The 13,690-nt window shown below is 33.6% G+C and overlaps 1 protein-coding gene across 2 annotated transcripts in view; it reads left to right on the top strand.

Moving 5' to 3' along the window:
* Positions 1-1,717: 1,717 nt before the first annotated feature.
* Positions 1,718-13,690, top strand: part of LOC145242127 (synaptic vesicular amine transporter-like) — an 802,797-nt gene continuing 790,824 nt past the window's right edge. The window contains exon 1 of one of the 2 annotated variants that reach the window (XM_080105051.1): positions 1,718-1,931. The gene's annotated coding sequence lies outside the window, so the exon portion shown is untranslated. The remainder of the gene's footprint in view (positions 1,932-13,690) is intronic. The other variant, XM_080105049.1, reaches the window with a different exon arrangement.

The raw sequence follows: 13,690 nt of genomic DNA, 5'->3' as shown, positions 1-13,690 counted from the left end.
ATATAAAATCCACGCTGGGACGTAGAAATCTCTAGGTTGGTATCTGGGGACGCGTTTAATCCATTGGGACATGCACACTCGGTCTTCCTTAAAACGTGCATCTAGTAGAAGGAAAACTCTACTGTCCGTTTTGTCTTGTGGCAGCCATTGCCCCGACTGAAGTAAGCAGTTGTACTAAAAAGTAGATTTTTCTACACAAAGCCTTCACTACTATAAGCAAATAATCTGTGTGGATTTCTGAACAACTTAGTTGCTGTCGCGAACCTCGTACGTCGAAATCGAATAGATATATATATATGATACCAAAATTATTTTCATGCTTCACGGTTCACACCGATCCTGCCCGATTAACCACACTGTAGAGTTGTGATACACCAAAACAGTGAATTATGATACTTGTACTCAATTGTTTGTGGGTTGAGCAGGTGAAAGCGATATTGAAAGCGACCATTAGTTCTAATGCCACAATCTAGCTACAAAACAAAACAAAAACAAGCAAACAAGAAAAAAAAAAAAAAAAAAAAAAGGAAGCACTCTTCGTTGGTAATAGGTTTTAAGCTTATAGCTTTTGTTGATTATCTAACAGTTAGAAACACCGACTTGAAAAATTAATCGAGTATCAATACCGGCTTGAAGTGCTTGCCTGTCTAATTCAAGAACGATGATAGAACGAAACAATCTTCCTGTGGAGGATATATATATAATATATATATATATATATATATATATATATATATATATATATATATATATATATATATATATATATATATATATATATATATATATATAGCACAATCACGTTGACACACCGGTTCTCGCCAGATCACTGAAGTTTAGCTACGTTAAGCCTGACCATTTCTAGATGGGTGACATGTGGGAAAGCTAGACGCTGTATGTATCGCGCCGAGTCGTAGAAATTTCTAGGTTGCTATCTTGGAGGCGCACTAATTCACTGGGAGAGATGCACCTCCAGTCTCCCTTAAGACATGCATCTAGGAGAAGGAAATTCTAATGCAAAAACCTACGGTACATTGTATAATATGTCCTGTGGCAGTCATCTGCATCGACAAAGGTTAGCAGTAATACCAAAAGGGTGGTTGGTTCTACACAAAGCCTTCACCACTAAAAAAATCATCTTTGTAGATTTTCGAACAACTTAATTGTTGTGGCGGAAGCTCATACGTCGAAATCGACGGAGGAGGCCATCATATATATATATATATATATATATATATATATATATATATATATATGTGTGTGTGTGTGTGTTATGAAGCGCATTACTCAGACATATTTTTCCAACGATTGCTTATCGTCCTATGAGTTTTGCGCACTGGTTGTTTTTTTTTTTTTTTTTTGTTTTTTGTCAAACTCTGATTATTTGGCAGGTCCGGACTGAGAACTTAAGTTCAAAGCTTCGTAAACAAGGATCAATTTCAAGGTGATTACGGAATCAATTTATAATTTAGAGAGAGAGAGAGAGAGAGAGAGAGAGAGAGAGAGAGAGAAATAAATAAACAGAGGGAGCGAGTGATAATAAAATTAATAAAGAAAACGAGGGACGATAAATAAAAAAAAAAACTAAGATAGAAATCGAGAGATAAAGAAGGTAGAGAAGGAAAGAAATGAGGAGAAAGCAAAGAAGAGAAAGGGGGCGAGCAATAATAAAACACAGCGAGAGAGAGATAGAGAGAGAGAGAGAGAGAGAGAGAGAGAGAGAGAGAGAGAGAGAGAGAGAGATCGATCTTGTGTGTGTGTGTGCGCGCGTGTATGTGTGTGCGTATTAAACATCTGTAGAGCATCCCAGTTGACGCACTTTGCTTCGGCAATCTTAGGAATCAAGTCCCGTGTGGGAATGAAGCAGCCCGTCTACGAACACGGCATACTTTGGAAGGGATTGATGTGACAAATTCGACCAAACACGAAAGGTAAGGCAACAACAACAACAACAATAACATTCGCCGGACAAACAAAACCGGACGACCTCAATAATAACGACTTAATCACCTATTAATTAAAAACTGACAGAATATTTGATACGCGACCCTCACCCCTCCTCCACCCCCCAAAAAAGAAAAACAAACACGTACACGCAAATTCAAACATTGTCTACGTATGTGCGCATGTACACATTTATTTCTGTGAAAATACATGAATTAATATATATATATATATATATATATATATATATATATATATATATATATATATATTTATTCTGCATCTGGGTATGTAATAACGTATTTACTTTTATTAAAAGTAGTTTGGATTAATCTCACTACAATGACTATACTTATTTATCAACTTAAACGTTTCCTTATATATATATATATATATATATATATATATATATATATATATACACAATAATAAAGAAATAAGTGTTCTCGTTATTCATTTATTAGTGTTATAATTCTTTCCCGAAAAGACATTGAGCCTTTCTTTTTCTCTGCAGGTTCCGCTGCCGAGATCAAGTTCACTTCCAATGTTGAGAAGTTGTATTTTGCTCATATGTGTGTGTGTGTAGTTTTCTGTTTTTTTTTTGTCTTGTCATAATATTAAATAACAATATACAATAAATGAGATGAATCAAGCAAACTGTGTGTATGTGCGCACACACACACACACACACACACACACACACACACACACACACACACACACACACACACACATATATATATATCAATAAAGAAAGAAAAAGGACGAGATAAAACTATCTTTTAATATATATATATATATATATATATATATATATAGATATATTTATTCATTTATTTAATAGGGGTTTACATCAATCAGGTGTGTAAGGTATGTGAGAGCTTATTATACCATATATATATATATTACATTTTTAATGCGAGGTTGTATATAATCACTTCCATAATCAGACAACGCATCCCTCGTAGTTTGCGAAATCTGTTATTATATAGACTTTCTTGTGTGCGACTTAGGTGACATGCAATTGACTCGAGTTTTGAATCCTGAAGTCGGATCCGATCTAAGCCCAATGTAGCGCGAAAATGGAGTCTAGAACTTCCGGTTAGTTAATTCTATGGTTTGTGTGGGTTGCGGCGTTGTTTGATTTTATATATATATATATATATATATATATATATATATATATATATATGAGCAGGCCGTTCGGCATTGCCCGGTTGTAAAATAGGCTTACATATATTTTAATTTATGTGATTTCGTATTTATTATCATAGAATCAAGTCTATCAGTTCTTATATTGTACCAAATCTATAGTAATGATTTCAAAAGTAAAAATACAAAAAAAAAAAAAAAAAAAAAAAAAAAAAACGACTTGAGCGGCATTAACTAGAATCGAAATCAAAACATATAGCTCTGCAGCCCTATTCGCTGCTCTACTTGGTCCGAACGCACTAAAACACTAAAAATAACGTTCTCAAAGATGTATTTGCGCATGCATAGAAGAGCACTTTAAGTCGACTTAGGCCAGCCAAGTTCCATTTATTTTTCAATTTTGATCCCTTAGCAGCTATTTTTACCGACTAAAGACTAACTCGAATTTGTTCCATAGGTATACACCCACTATAGATAAAAAAATTATAGAGGAGTTTGATAGCGATCATTCCTTTATAAGGTCACTTATATATATATATATATATATATATATATATATATATATATATATATATATAGTGTTTGTATGGTTGTGATGAATAGATATTTATCCAATGAAGCTACGGTGTTCATAAGATAGTGTTCAATAATAGTTTTATTTTCGTATACATTGTAATTTTTATAAACATTTTTGCTACATACGTTCATACATGCCATAGCTGCGACTTAATCCAATGGCAAGCTTCTTTAGGACGCAGTAAATATTTACTGTGGCATAAGGACGCATCACTAGGTGTGTCAGAAACTTTGTGAAAAATATTGAATAATTCGACCCCCTGTTTTTCCAAGCTTATCACTACTCGAAAAATGTAATTCAAACGCCAATTTTTTTTTCAATTAAAGAAGCAAGGACCAAGGTTTCATTTAAAAAAAAAAACAACGAAAAAAACCCAAAAAACAAACAAACAAAAAACCAAAAAACAAACGACGTGGTTTAAAAAAAAAGGTTTTAAACTTCGGACTTTACAGGTAAATTTCTAAAAATCACTACTTTCTTGTTTTAAATTTGAATATATTATTTTTTGATATTTTATCTTCAATTTCTGATATATAAAACATTGGTGAGTAAATTAATTATTTACTTTTTAATAGACATTTCAAAATAGGGGGGGGCGTGAATTTAAAAAACATTTGTCTAAAATATTATATTCGGTTTATTGGAAAGAGCATAAAATTTCACATTGACCCTTAAAATATCGTAAAAATAGAATCAATAGAAAATTTTTTATAGATTTTTAAAGTTTAAAAATTGAATAATACTGAGCTCATAAAATTCAATTAATTTCATTACTGTTTTTTAAAAAATAATATTTCTATTACTTTTTATACAACTCTAATAGTTTATTTTGGAAGTATAATCCATAAAGAAAATAAACAACCCACTTTTAAAAGAGTTTTTTTTATATTTTATTCGCAGTTTCGTGTTAGGGGTGTCAAAAATTCCTACAAAAATTCTGATACACCTAACGCATCACCTTAAATAAACTCACAGCTGAAACCTATATTTACGTATGTAGCCAAAATATATTTGTACAAATAATATATTATGAACGCTTGTTTCGTCAATCTTTGTTTTTATTATGCATACATGTGTATGCGCTTGAAAATGTATTTAGTATATCATGGATCTACGGCCCGGTATAAGTTTCTGCGTCAATATTATTAGTCAATGCGTGTCATTCAAATGTTTTTATACATCTCTTGCTGTTTTCGCGCGCGCACACACACACTATTTTTCTGATGTTTACGATTTTTCATACACTATCGTGTATGTATCTTTCTTTCTCTCTCTCTCTCTATATATATATATATACATATATACATACACACACGGACACAAACATATATATGCATATATACACGCACACAAACATATATATATATATATATATATATATATATATATATATATATATATATATATACCATGGGGAGACATAATCCCCTTTGTTTGGATTTGAAACCGATGTTTTACTAATCTTGTGTAACACACTCACACGTGTGTGTGTATATATATATATATATATACACACACGTGTGAGTGTGTATATATATGTGTGTGTGTGTGTGTGACAAGTTTAATTATTTTTCTATATCAGATCCGATAGTCTTCAATATTCAACAACAATTTTAACAATAGTTATTACACATCAATTCCTCATATTTCAATTATTCAGGGTATAATGTGGGTACAGCAGTCCGTTTGAACATTCAAATATTTTAGATTCGAATTAAATTCTATACATCGTCATAAGACACCAATGGAATATTCCTCCAATTTCAAATTCTTTTTAAGTCCCTCTTAAGTTTAAGCATTACATTTTAGACAATTTCTAGAATGAAAATCATGCAATGGATTAAATGAACTTTTAATCAAAATTGGAATTAGAATTCTAGACACAAAGTTCAGCAGCTGTAAATCTTTATATTATTTAATTGGAATTCATTATTGAGATGAGTATCATTTATTAATTTTATTTATTGCGGACTATTCTCCTCATCTCTTTTTAGTTGTTTCATGACTTTTCGGCAAACTATTCCTCTGGCCTTCGTCAGGTGGTAACCATGACAGGATAGGTAGTTGTTATCGTCTCACCACCTGACGAAGGCCAGAGGAATAGTTGGCCGAAACGTTGTGAAACAACTAAGAAAAGATGAGGATAATAGTCCGCAATAAATAAAAATTAATCTCCAAATCTTTATTTTAATTTTCGTAGTTAGGGATAGGTTCTAGTCTACTCGCACTGATGAGCTGTGACACAGCGAAACAGTTTGTCTGTGGATGATTATTTAAAAACAACCCCTTTCCGTGGGTAGAAACTGTCGTAAACTATTTCACTCGCTGCTTGCTTAGCGTTACGCGAACTTCTTTGTTTGTAAATAAACGAAAAAATCGAGCACTGTAAAAGCGGCGGTCAAATGTTAATATAAATAGACATTTGATGATATCGTTTGGATGTACTGATTCCGTGAGCTAGAGGGTAGAACTACCGACTATTAACTAGATGGTTGTAGGTTCGATCTCTTGTTCGTGATGAGTGCTAGTCTAGCCTCACTGAGGAGTTGTGATACAGCAGAGCATCCTGTTTATGGATGACATATGCATAAATATTATTGGCTGCATATGTGCATACATGTTTGTTACAATTCCTTAAGGAAAGTAGCGTCCTACTCCACCTAACCTCCATATCTCCTGTTCTATATCCTCTTTTTTAATCTGCCACCTCTTTCTCATTTTCTTTTTTCTTTCTTTCCCTCTTTCGCTCTTCCTTTCTTTTTCTTTATTATGATTTTCAATTCCTTTTCAAATAAGAAAAGGACTTTGTATAAAGGAATTAGTTTTTAAAATTTGGTTTCATTGAAAAAATCCGGCCGACGATGCTGCTTTTTTTTGTTGTTGTTGTTTTTAAGGAAATGCATTTGAAACATGTACGCACATATGTAGCCAATAATGTTTGTATAATTACACTTTGCTTATACATACATACATACATACATACACACACACACACACATAGATATAGGTGCGAACTAAATAAATTTTGAAATATTCGTTTAAGTATATTCCAAGAATTCACTATAAACAGTAATTTTGTGTACGATCGTTTCTGAGACGATATGAATATTTTTCATCAATATCAAGTCTCATCATTAACACTAGGAATAGACACAAAGTTCGAAGTTTCATCAAGGTTATTAAGTGCTAGTTACCATTCGCTTTGAACACGTTACAACGCAATTACAACACACAAATGAACACGATACGAAAAATGAAGATTTTTTTTATTAAGTTTCTGAAATTTTGAGATGTGGATTGATTATTTGTTATTTGGACTATTGTTCTCATCTTGAGTGTTATTTTAAGGACAATTACATGACGTAATAAGTGATATTAAAATTCAGCTCTCAGGTGGACTCTCTTTGCCTGAAAGTATCCTGTATCTTTACAAGGCCACAATTCACCCATGTAGGGAGCGTTGTTATCACATTTGGGCTGGTGCATCTGCTACTAGTCTCTCACTCCTGGACAGCGTTCAAAAAAAAAAAAAAAAGAGTCGTCAACCTAATAGGCACCGAACTGTCAGCTAAGCTTCAACCTCTGTCCAATCGACGACGTATTGCATCCCTCTGCCTGTTTTACACGTATTTTAATGGTAGATGCCCCGACGAACTACTAGTTCTTGTTCATTCGACGTAAGTACATCCGACAATCAGCAAAATCCCACCCCCTCACAGTAAAGATCCCCAGATGCCAGAAAACCTTCTACTCTAACAGTTTCTTCCCCAGATCTGCTAGACTTTGGAATTCTCTTCCGAGTTTGTTTCCCCGACTGTGCTGACATGCAGAAGTTCAAGTGTCATGTAAACAGACATCTTGCTGCTCAACTCCCTAAATAGTATCCTTGTAATTATGTCCCAGATAGTAGTCCTCTATATATACATCTACGCATGTGAAGTTTCAAGAGTCAATCCTCAATGAAAACAATACTACGAATACAATAGCGAATTACTTAATACTTTAACCTGGTTAATGCAATAGGAGTATTTTGAGTGTAGATTAAAAAAAAAAAAGTTTCGTTCGACAACCTCTGCCCCATCGATTTTTCTACAAGTATTTTAATGATGGATGCTCTGACGAACTTCAATCCCTTGTACTCCATCGACGTAAACACTCCCGACAATCAGCAAAATCCCACCCCTACACACATCCCTAGATGTAAGAAGGCCTTCTACTCTAATAGTTTCTCCCCCAGAACTGCTAGCCTTTGGAACTTCCTTCCGGATTCCTGTTTTCCCAACTATGCAAAAGTTCAAATGTAATGTGAACAAACATCTTGCTGTTCAACTCCTTACATATTATTCCTGCAACTTATGCCCCCGATAGTAGCCCCATACATCAATGTGGTACTGTGACTTGTATGGGGGTGAAAATGGAAAAAAACAAATTCGTACGGATTTCTAAGTTTGTCAGAAAGATTACCGATTTTGACAAGATATACGCGAAGAAGGTCGGAGGTTACATTGTGTAAATCACACTCAAGATGAGAACAGTAGTCCAAATAATCCAAAATATGTTTTTAAAATTAATGATGTATTAAAAACATACAATATAAAAACATTTTTCACATTTACTAATTTTTCTTTTCGCAGGAGGAAAAAAATATAAGAGACCACCGCTCCCCAATCTTTTTGCATAGTTGGATTCTTTTGAGAGTAAAAATTGATATTAAATATTTAAACCTTTAAAAAGTTCGTATTATTTGGATTCATCGGACTACTGTTCTCATCTGAAGTGTGATTTTCATGGTTCGGTCGATATAACCTCCGACCTTCTTCAAATGTATCTTGTCAAACTCTGGAATATTTCTGTCGAACTCGGGAATTCCCGAGTTCGACAAGATACATCTGAAGAAGGTTGGAGGTTACATCGATTGAAACATTGTAAAAATCCAAATAATATGAATAACCAATGCTCATCTAAAAAATTCAGAAACGTCTTTAAAAAGTTATTTAGAGGAAAATAAATTATAAGAAGTATAGATAAATAATATATTTAAGTATATTGTGGATTTGCTCAACACATGTGTAAGGTTTTTTGCGTTAAATCACATTATGATATAACACTGATGTGTTATATACATGCATGCATACATACATGCGTACCTGCATACATGCATACACGCGTACCTGCATACATATGATATGATTGCAACGTCTTGTCAGACGAGTGCCGCTCCCTCAGTCACTGAAAGTCCATGAGCCCGAAAATAACCTTTTTTTTTAGTCCTGCCAGCGAATTCACACGCTCAAGCAGACATGACATTGAAGACGGTCCTTGGCATACATACATATATATACATATACGCACATACATACACATACATACCCATAAACATACACACATGCACACACCCATACATCCATACATACACAATACATATAGCACATACATACAAACATATACATACACACATGCACACACCCATACATCCATATATACACAATACATATAACACATACATACAAACATAAACATACACGCATGCAACCACCCATACACCCATACATGCACAATACATATAACACATACATATATATATACATATACATACACACAAATATATATACGTATATACATACAAACACACATAAACATGTATACACAATAAATAAATAAAAATATATACACACATACATATGTATATACATATACGAATAGGTATACATACACATACATACACACATATGCATATATAGAATTATGGCAGATCAATTATTACATGCTTCCAGCATTTCAGGGCTACACACATGACACTTTTTCCATCGCCACGGACAATTTTTATAGACAAATGCCTGAGGAAGTATCTATACAAAGATGATGTTACAGAGTTTTAGCTTTGTACGACAGCTAAGTCTCTCTCTCGGTTCAAAATGTCGAGATCCAGCAACAAGCATGAGCAAGATAGCCAGCAACAAATCAAACTGCAGACCAGCTTAATGCGGGTACTGGTCTCCCGCTATATGTATTTTTTTTTAATCAGAGATTTGCTTCACCCAGAGGGGTTGCCTTAACAGGGCTTTTGGGAGCCCTCTCCACCCCACACACATATCGAAATAAAGATATACACGTACACATACAAGCATGCATACAAACAGATGCACGCAAACATACATACGCAAGAACAAATACACATGACAATATGCACATACACTCATACATTCATAAATACACGCATGTACATACATATGCACACACACGTGCACATACACATACATGTAGAATATATATGAAGGAGCATTTATCATGACGATGATGATGGTTCTTACGAATAGGTGAATTCAACATGAATAAAAGAGTAAAACAATCCCAAATACACAGAAGATAGAATAGAGAGAGACGTTCGCTTCTCCGGTTGTACAGTTCTTAAAATGAAAACGCGTTCATAACGGCACAAACCCACAACGTTCATGACGACGACGATGATGGTTGTTACGAATACATGATGATGACTGCAACGTCTTGCCAGACGAGTGCCACTCCCTGGGACATTTAAAATCCATGAACCCAAATGCCTGAGGGAGTATCTATACAAATATGATGCTACAGAGTCTTAGCTTTGTACGACAGCTAAGTCTCTCTCTCGGTTCAAAATATTGAGATCCAGCAACAAGCAAGAGCAAGATAGCCAGCAACAAATTAAACTGCAGACCAGCTTAATGCGGGTACTGGTCTCCCGCTTTATGGTTTTTTAAATCAGAGATTTGCTTCTCCTAGAAAGGTTGCCTTCACTACGGCTTACGGGAGCCTTCTCCACCCCAACACATATATACATACACACAAATATACATGGTGCTAGTTGGCCGTTGACCCCGAAAAAGGGTTCAATACATACATACATGCATACATACATGCATACATACATACATACATACATGCATACATACATACATACATGCATACATACATGCATGTATGCATGCATATCTGCATGCGTGCATACGTACATGCATGCATGAATACGTACATGCATGCATGCATGCAAACATACATACATGCATACGCTCTTTCGTATAAATAATTGAATTCATGAAATAAAAGAATAACAAACAAAATAAATGCGGTACAACACCAACATGGTAGAACTTAAAACTTTCGATTCTCGCTAGTTTCAGCCACGCTAAGTAGAAAACGACGAAACACGTGTACGAGGATAATTCTATTTCACACACACACACACACACACACACACACACACACACACACATATATATGTATGTATGTATATATATATATATATATATATATATATAAAATTTGTTCATTGTTTTGGGGAAAGAATTCCAGCGAAGCGCTCGATTATAAAGACAAATATTTTCAATATAAGAGCTTAATATTTATTTATTTAAAAACTGTAAAGATGGCCAGAAAAAAAAACAATGGTACCGTCGGTTTCAAGCCTAACATAAGGGGGACCAGTTAAATAATGTTAGGCTGACGACAGCCTAACATCATTTAACGTTAACCTTCTGTACAGTTTTTAAATAAATATATTCTCTCGGGTGTTTCATTTGAATTCAGTTGAAGTTATCAGAAATCAAGAGACTCCTTTTCTCGGGCTAACATCTGATCTCTATATGAAATACATAAATATTCGAATATTCCATTGAAGTTCTTTACATCTCAAAAACGGAGTTAATCAAGAAGTTGAGAATATTCATTTTCCTCTCCTTTATTGACCATTTAAATATGTTGTAGTATATCTTTATTGTGGTCTTTTAATCTTAATCGATTCCAGGACAAGACTTCATCTAATCTGGTGGAGTATCCAACTTCGTGCTGTTACTTGAGGTAACACCGTTGGAGAAGGTGATCCATTCCTTACGGGTTATCCATACTAAGAGGATCTTATTTAGGCCGTGAACATTAGTATGGTTTTGAATAATTAGTCAAGGTTTACTTGTAGGAAAAAAGATCCTCATACCAGGTTGATCTGAAAACCCCATGTACAGAAAGACCTTAGACATACTCTCTCTCTCTCTCATATATATATATATATATATATATATATATATATATATATATATATATATATATATATATTAAGATTAAGGACTATCCACTTATCTTGTGCTTCCTTTTTAAAATTAAATATGTTTTTAACTCTTTTTCAAGATATTTTTTAACATGTTTTATTAATCATTTGTTCAGATATATATATATATATATATATATATATATATATATATATATATATATATATATTACAGTCTTAGAAGTTTTTTTAACCTTAAATATATAAATAATAGATAAAATAATAAAAACCCTTTTAACCTTAAATATACAAAAATATATAAAAAAAATAAAACCAAAAAAGATGATTTTAGGTCTTCATTGGAACATTATTTTGTCAGTAAGTCATTTAATCTCCCGTTATCGCCGATTCAACTTGTTTACCATTAAACACTGTTTCCGAGATTCAATATATATATATATATATATATATATATATATATATATATATATATATATATATATATATATGTTTGTGTGTGTGCAAATATATATTTTCTCTTTTTTTTTTTATTTTACTTCAGTCGAAGTTCTCAGAAATCAAGGGGCCCACAACCTGGGGGCTAACACTTGAAGTCTATATGAGATGCATAGATATTCGAATGTTCCATTAAAGTTCTTTATCTCTCAAACACTGAGTTAGTAAAAAAAAATTAAGAACATAATTTTCCTCTCCCCAATTAACCATTTTTATACGTTGTATATCTTTCATGTTGGTCTCATGGTCTTACTGGATTCCAGGACAAGAATTTATCTAGTCTGGTGGAGTATCCAGCTTCGTGCTATCACTTGAGGTAATATCACTTGGAGAAGGTGCACCATTCCTCGGAAAAGCTGTGGGGTAGCCGTAGTGAGGAGATCTTATTTGGGCTGCGAATACGAAATGTGATTTTGAATATTTGGTCAGGGTTTACTTCTACGGAAAAAGTATCCTCATGTCAGGTTGTTCTGACAAACCCCTGTACAGAGAGACCTTAGACACTCGAGGATAGTGTCTAGTAGGCATTGTGCGTGTGTGTGCATATATATATATATATATATATATATATATATATATATATATATAATAGAACCCCGGGATACGAAATTAATCCGTTGAGGGGTTGGGATCATAAGGTGAAATCGCCACATAGCGGGGCCTAAGCAAAATTGTTATGCAATACATATAAAAAATTAGTAACAAAATACAGTACAGTATATAATACACATGTATATAATCAAATGACACTGTAAAGCGGGGCAAATACCGTAACCAGGGGCAGGAAAACATCGTATTTCATATCATAACCTGAAAAACCGTATCCTAGGGCCACCGTATCCCGGGGTTCTACTTTATATGTATAGTTGTATAGATGTTTGTGTGTGCAAATATATATTTGTGTATATGTATAGTTGTATTGATGTGCGTGCACATATACATTTGTGTGTATGTATAGTTGTATTGATGTGCGTGCAATTATATATTTGTGTATTGATGTGTGCATGTGTGCGAACCTGCAGTTGTCGTTCCATCACACGTTTGTCTATAAATGTATAGATAACGTTGGCAGAATAAAATAAAACCTAACGACGTGTTATTTACATCATTAAATGGAGAAGTCGAACAACATATGATCACACATTAACACTGTGTAATAAAATGCGTGTATAGCTTTGTGTGTGTGTGTGCACTCACCGTTTCTTTGTCGCAACTCAAGGACCTACGCATCGGTATACGTTTCTGCATCAATGTTATTAGTCAGTACATGTTTGTCATTACATTGTATTTATATATCCCTTTATAATAATAATAATAATAATAATAATAATAATAATAGTAGTATCATTCCAGGTTAATATTCAGAGTTGAATCAACTAATGAATTTTAACGAGGTTCATACAAGAGCGCTCAATAACTAAGAATGAAAATTCCCATTACGGACTCTACTTTTCTATAAGTAAGATCGCCTGAAGACGTCTCTA

This window comes from Euprymna scolopes, chromosome 21 (assembly GCF_053919585.1).
Source record: "Euprymna scolopes isolate OS-2025 chromosome 21, ASM5391958v1, whole genome shotgun sequence".
Lineage (NCBI taxonomy): Eukaryota > Metazoa > Mollusca > Cephalopoda > Sepiida > Sepiolidae > Euprymna > Euprymna scolopes.
Note: the sequence above shows the minus strand (reverse complement) of the source record. Positions and strands in the feature narration are given on the sequence as shown.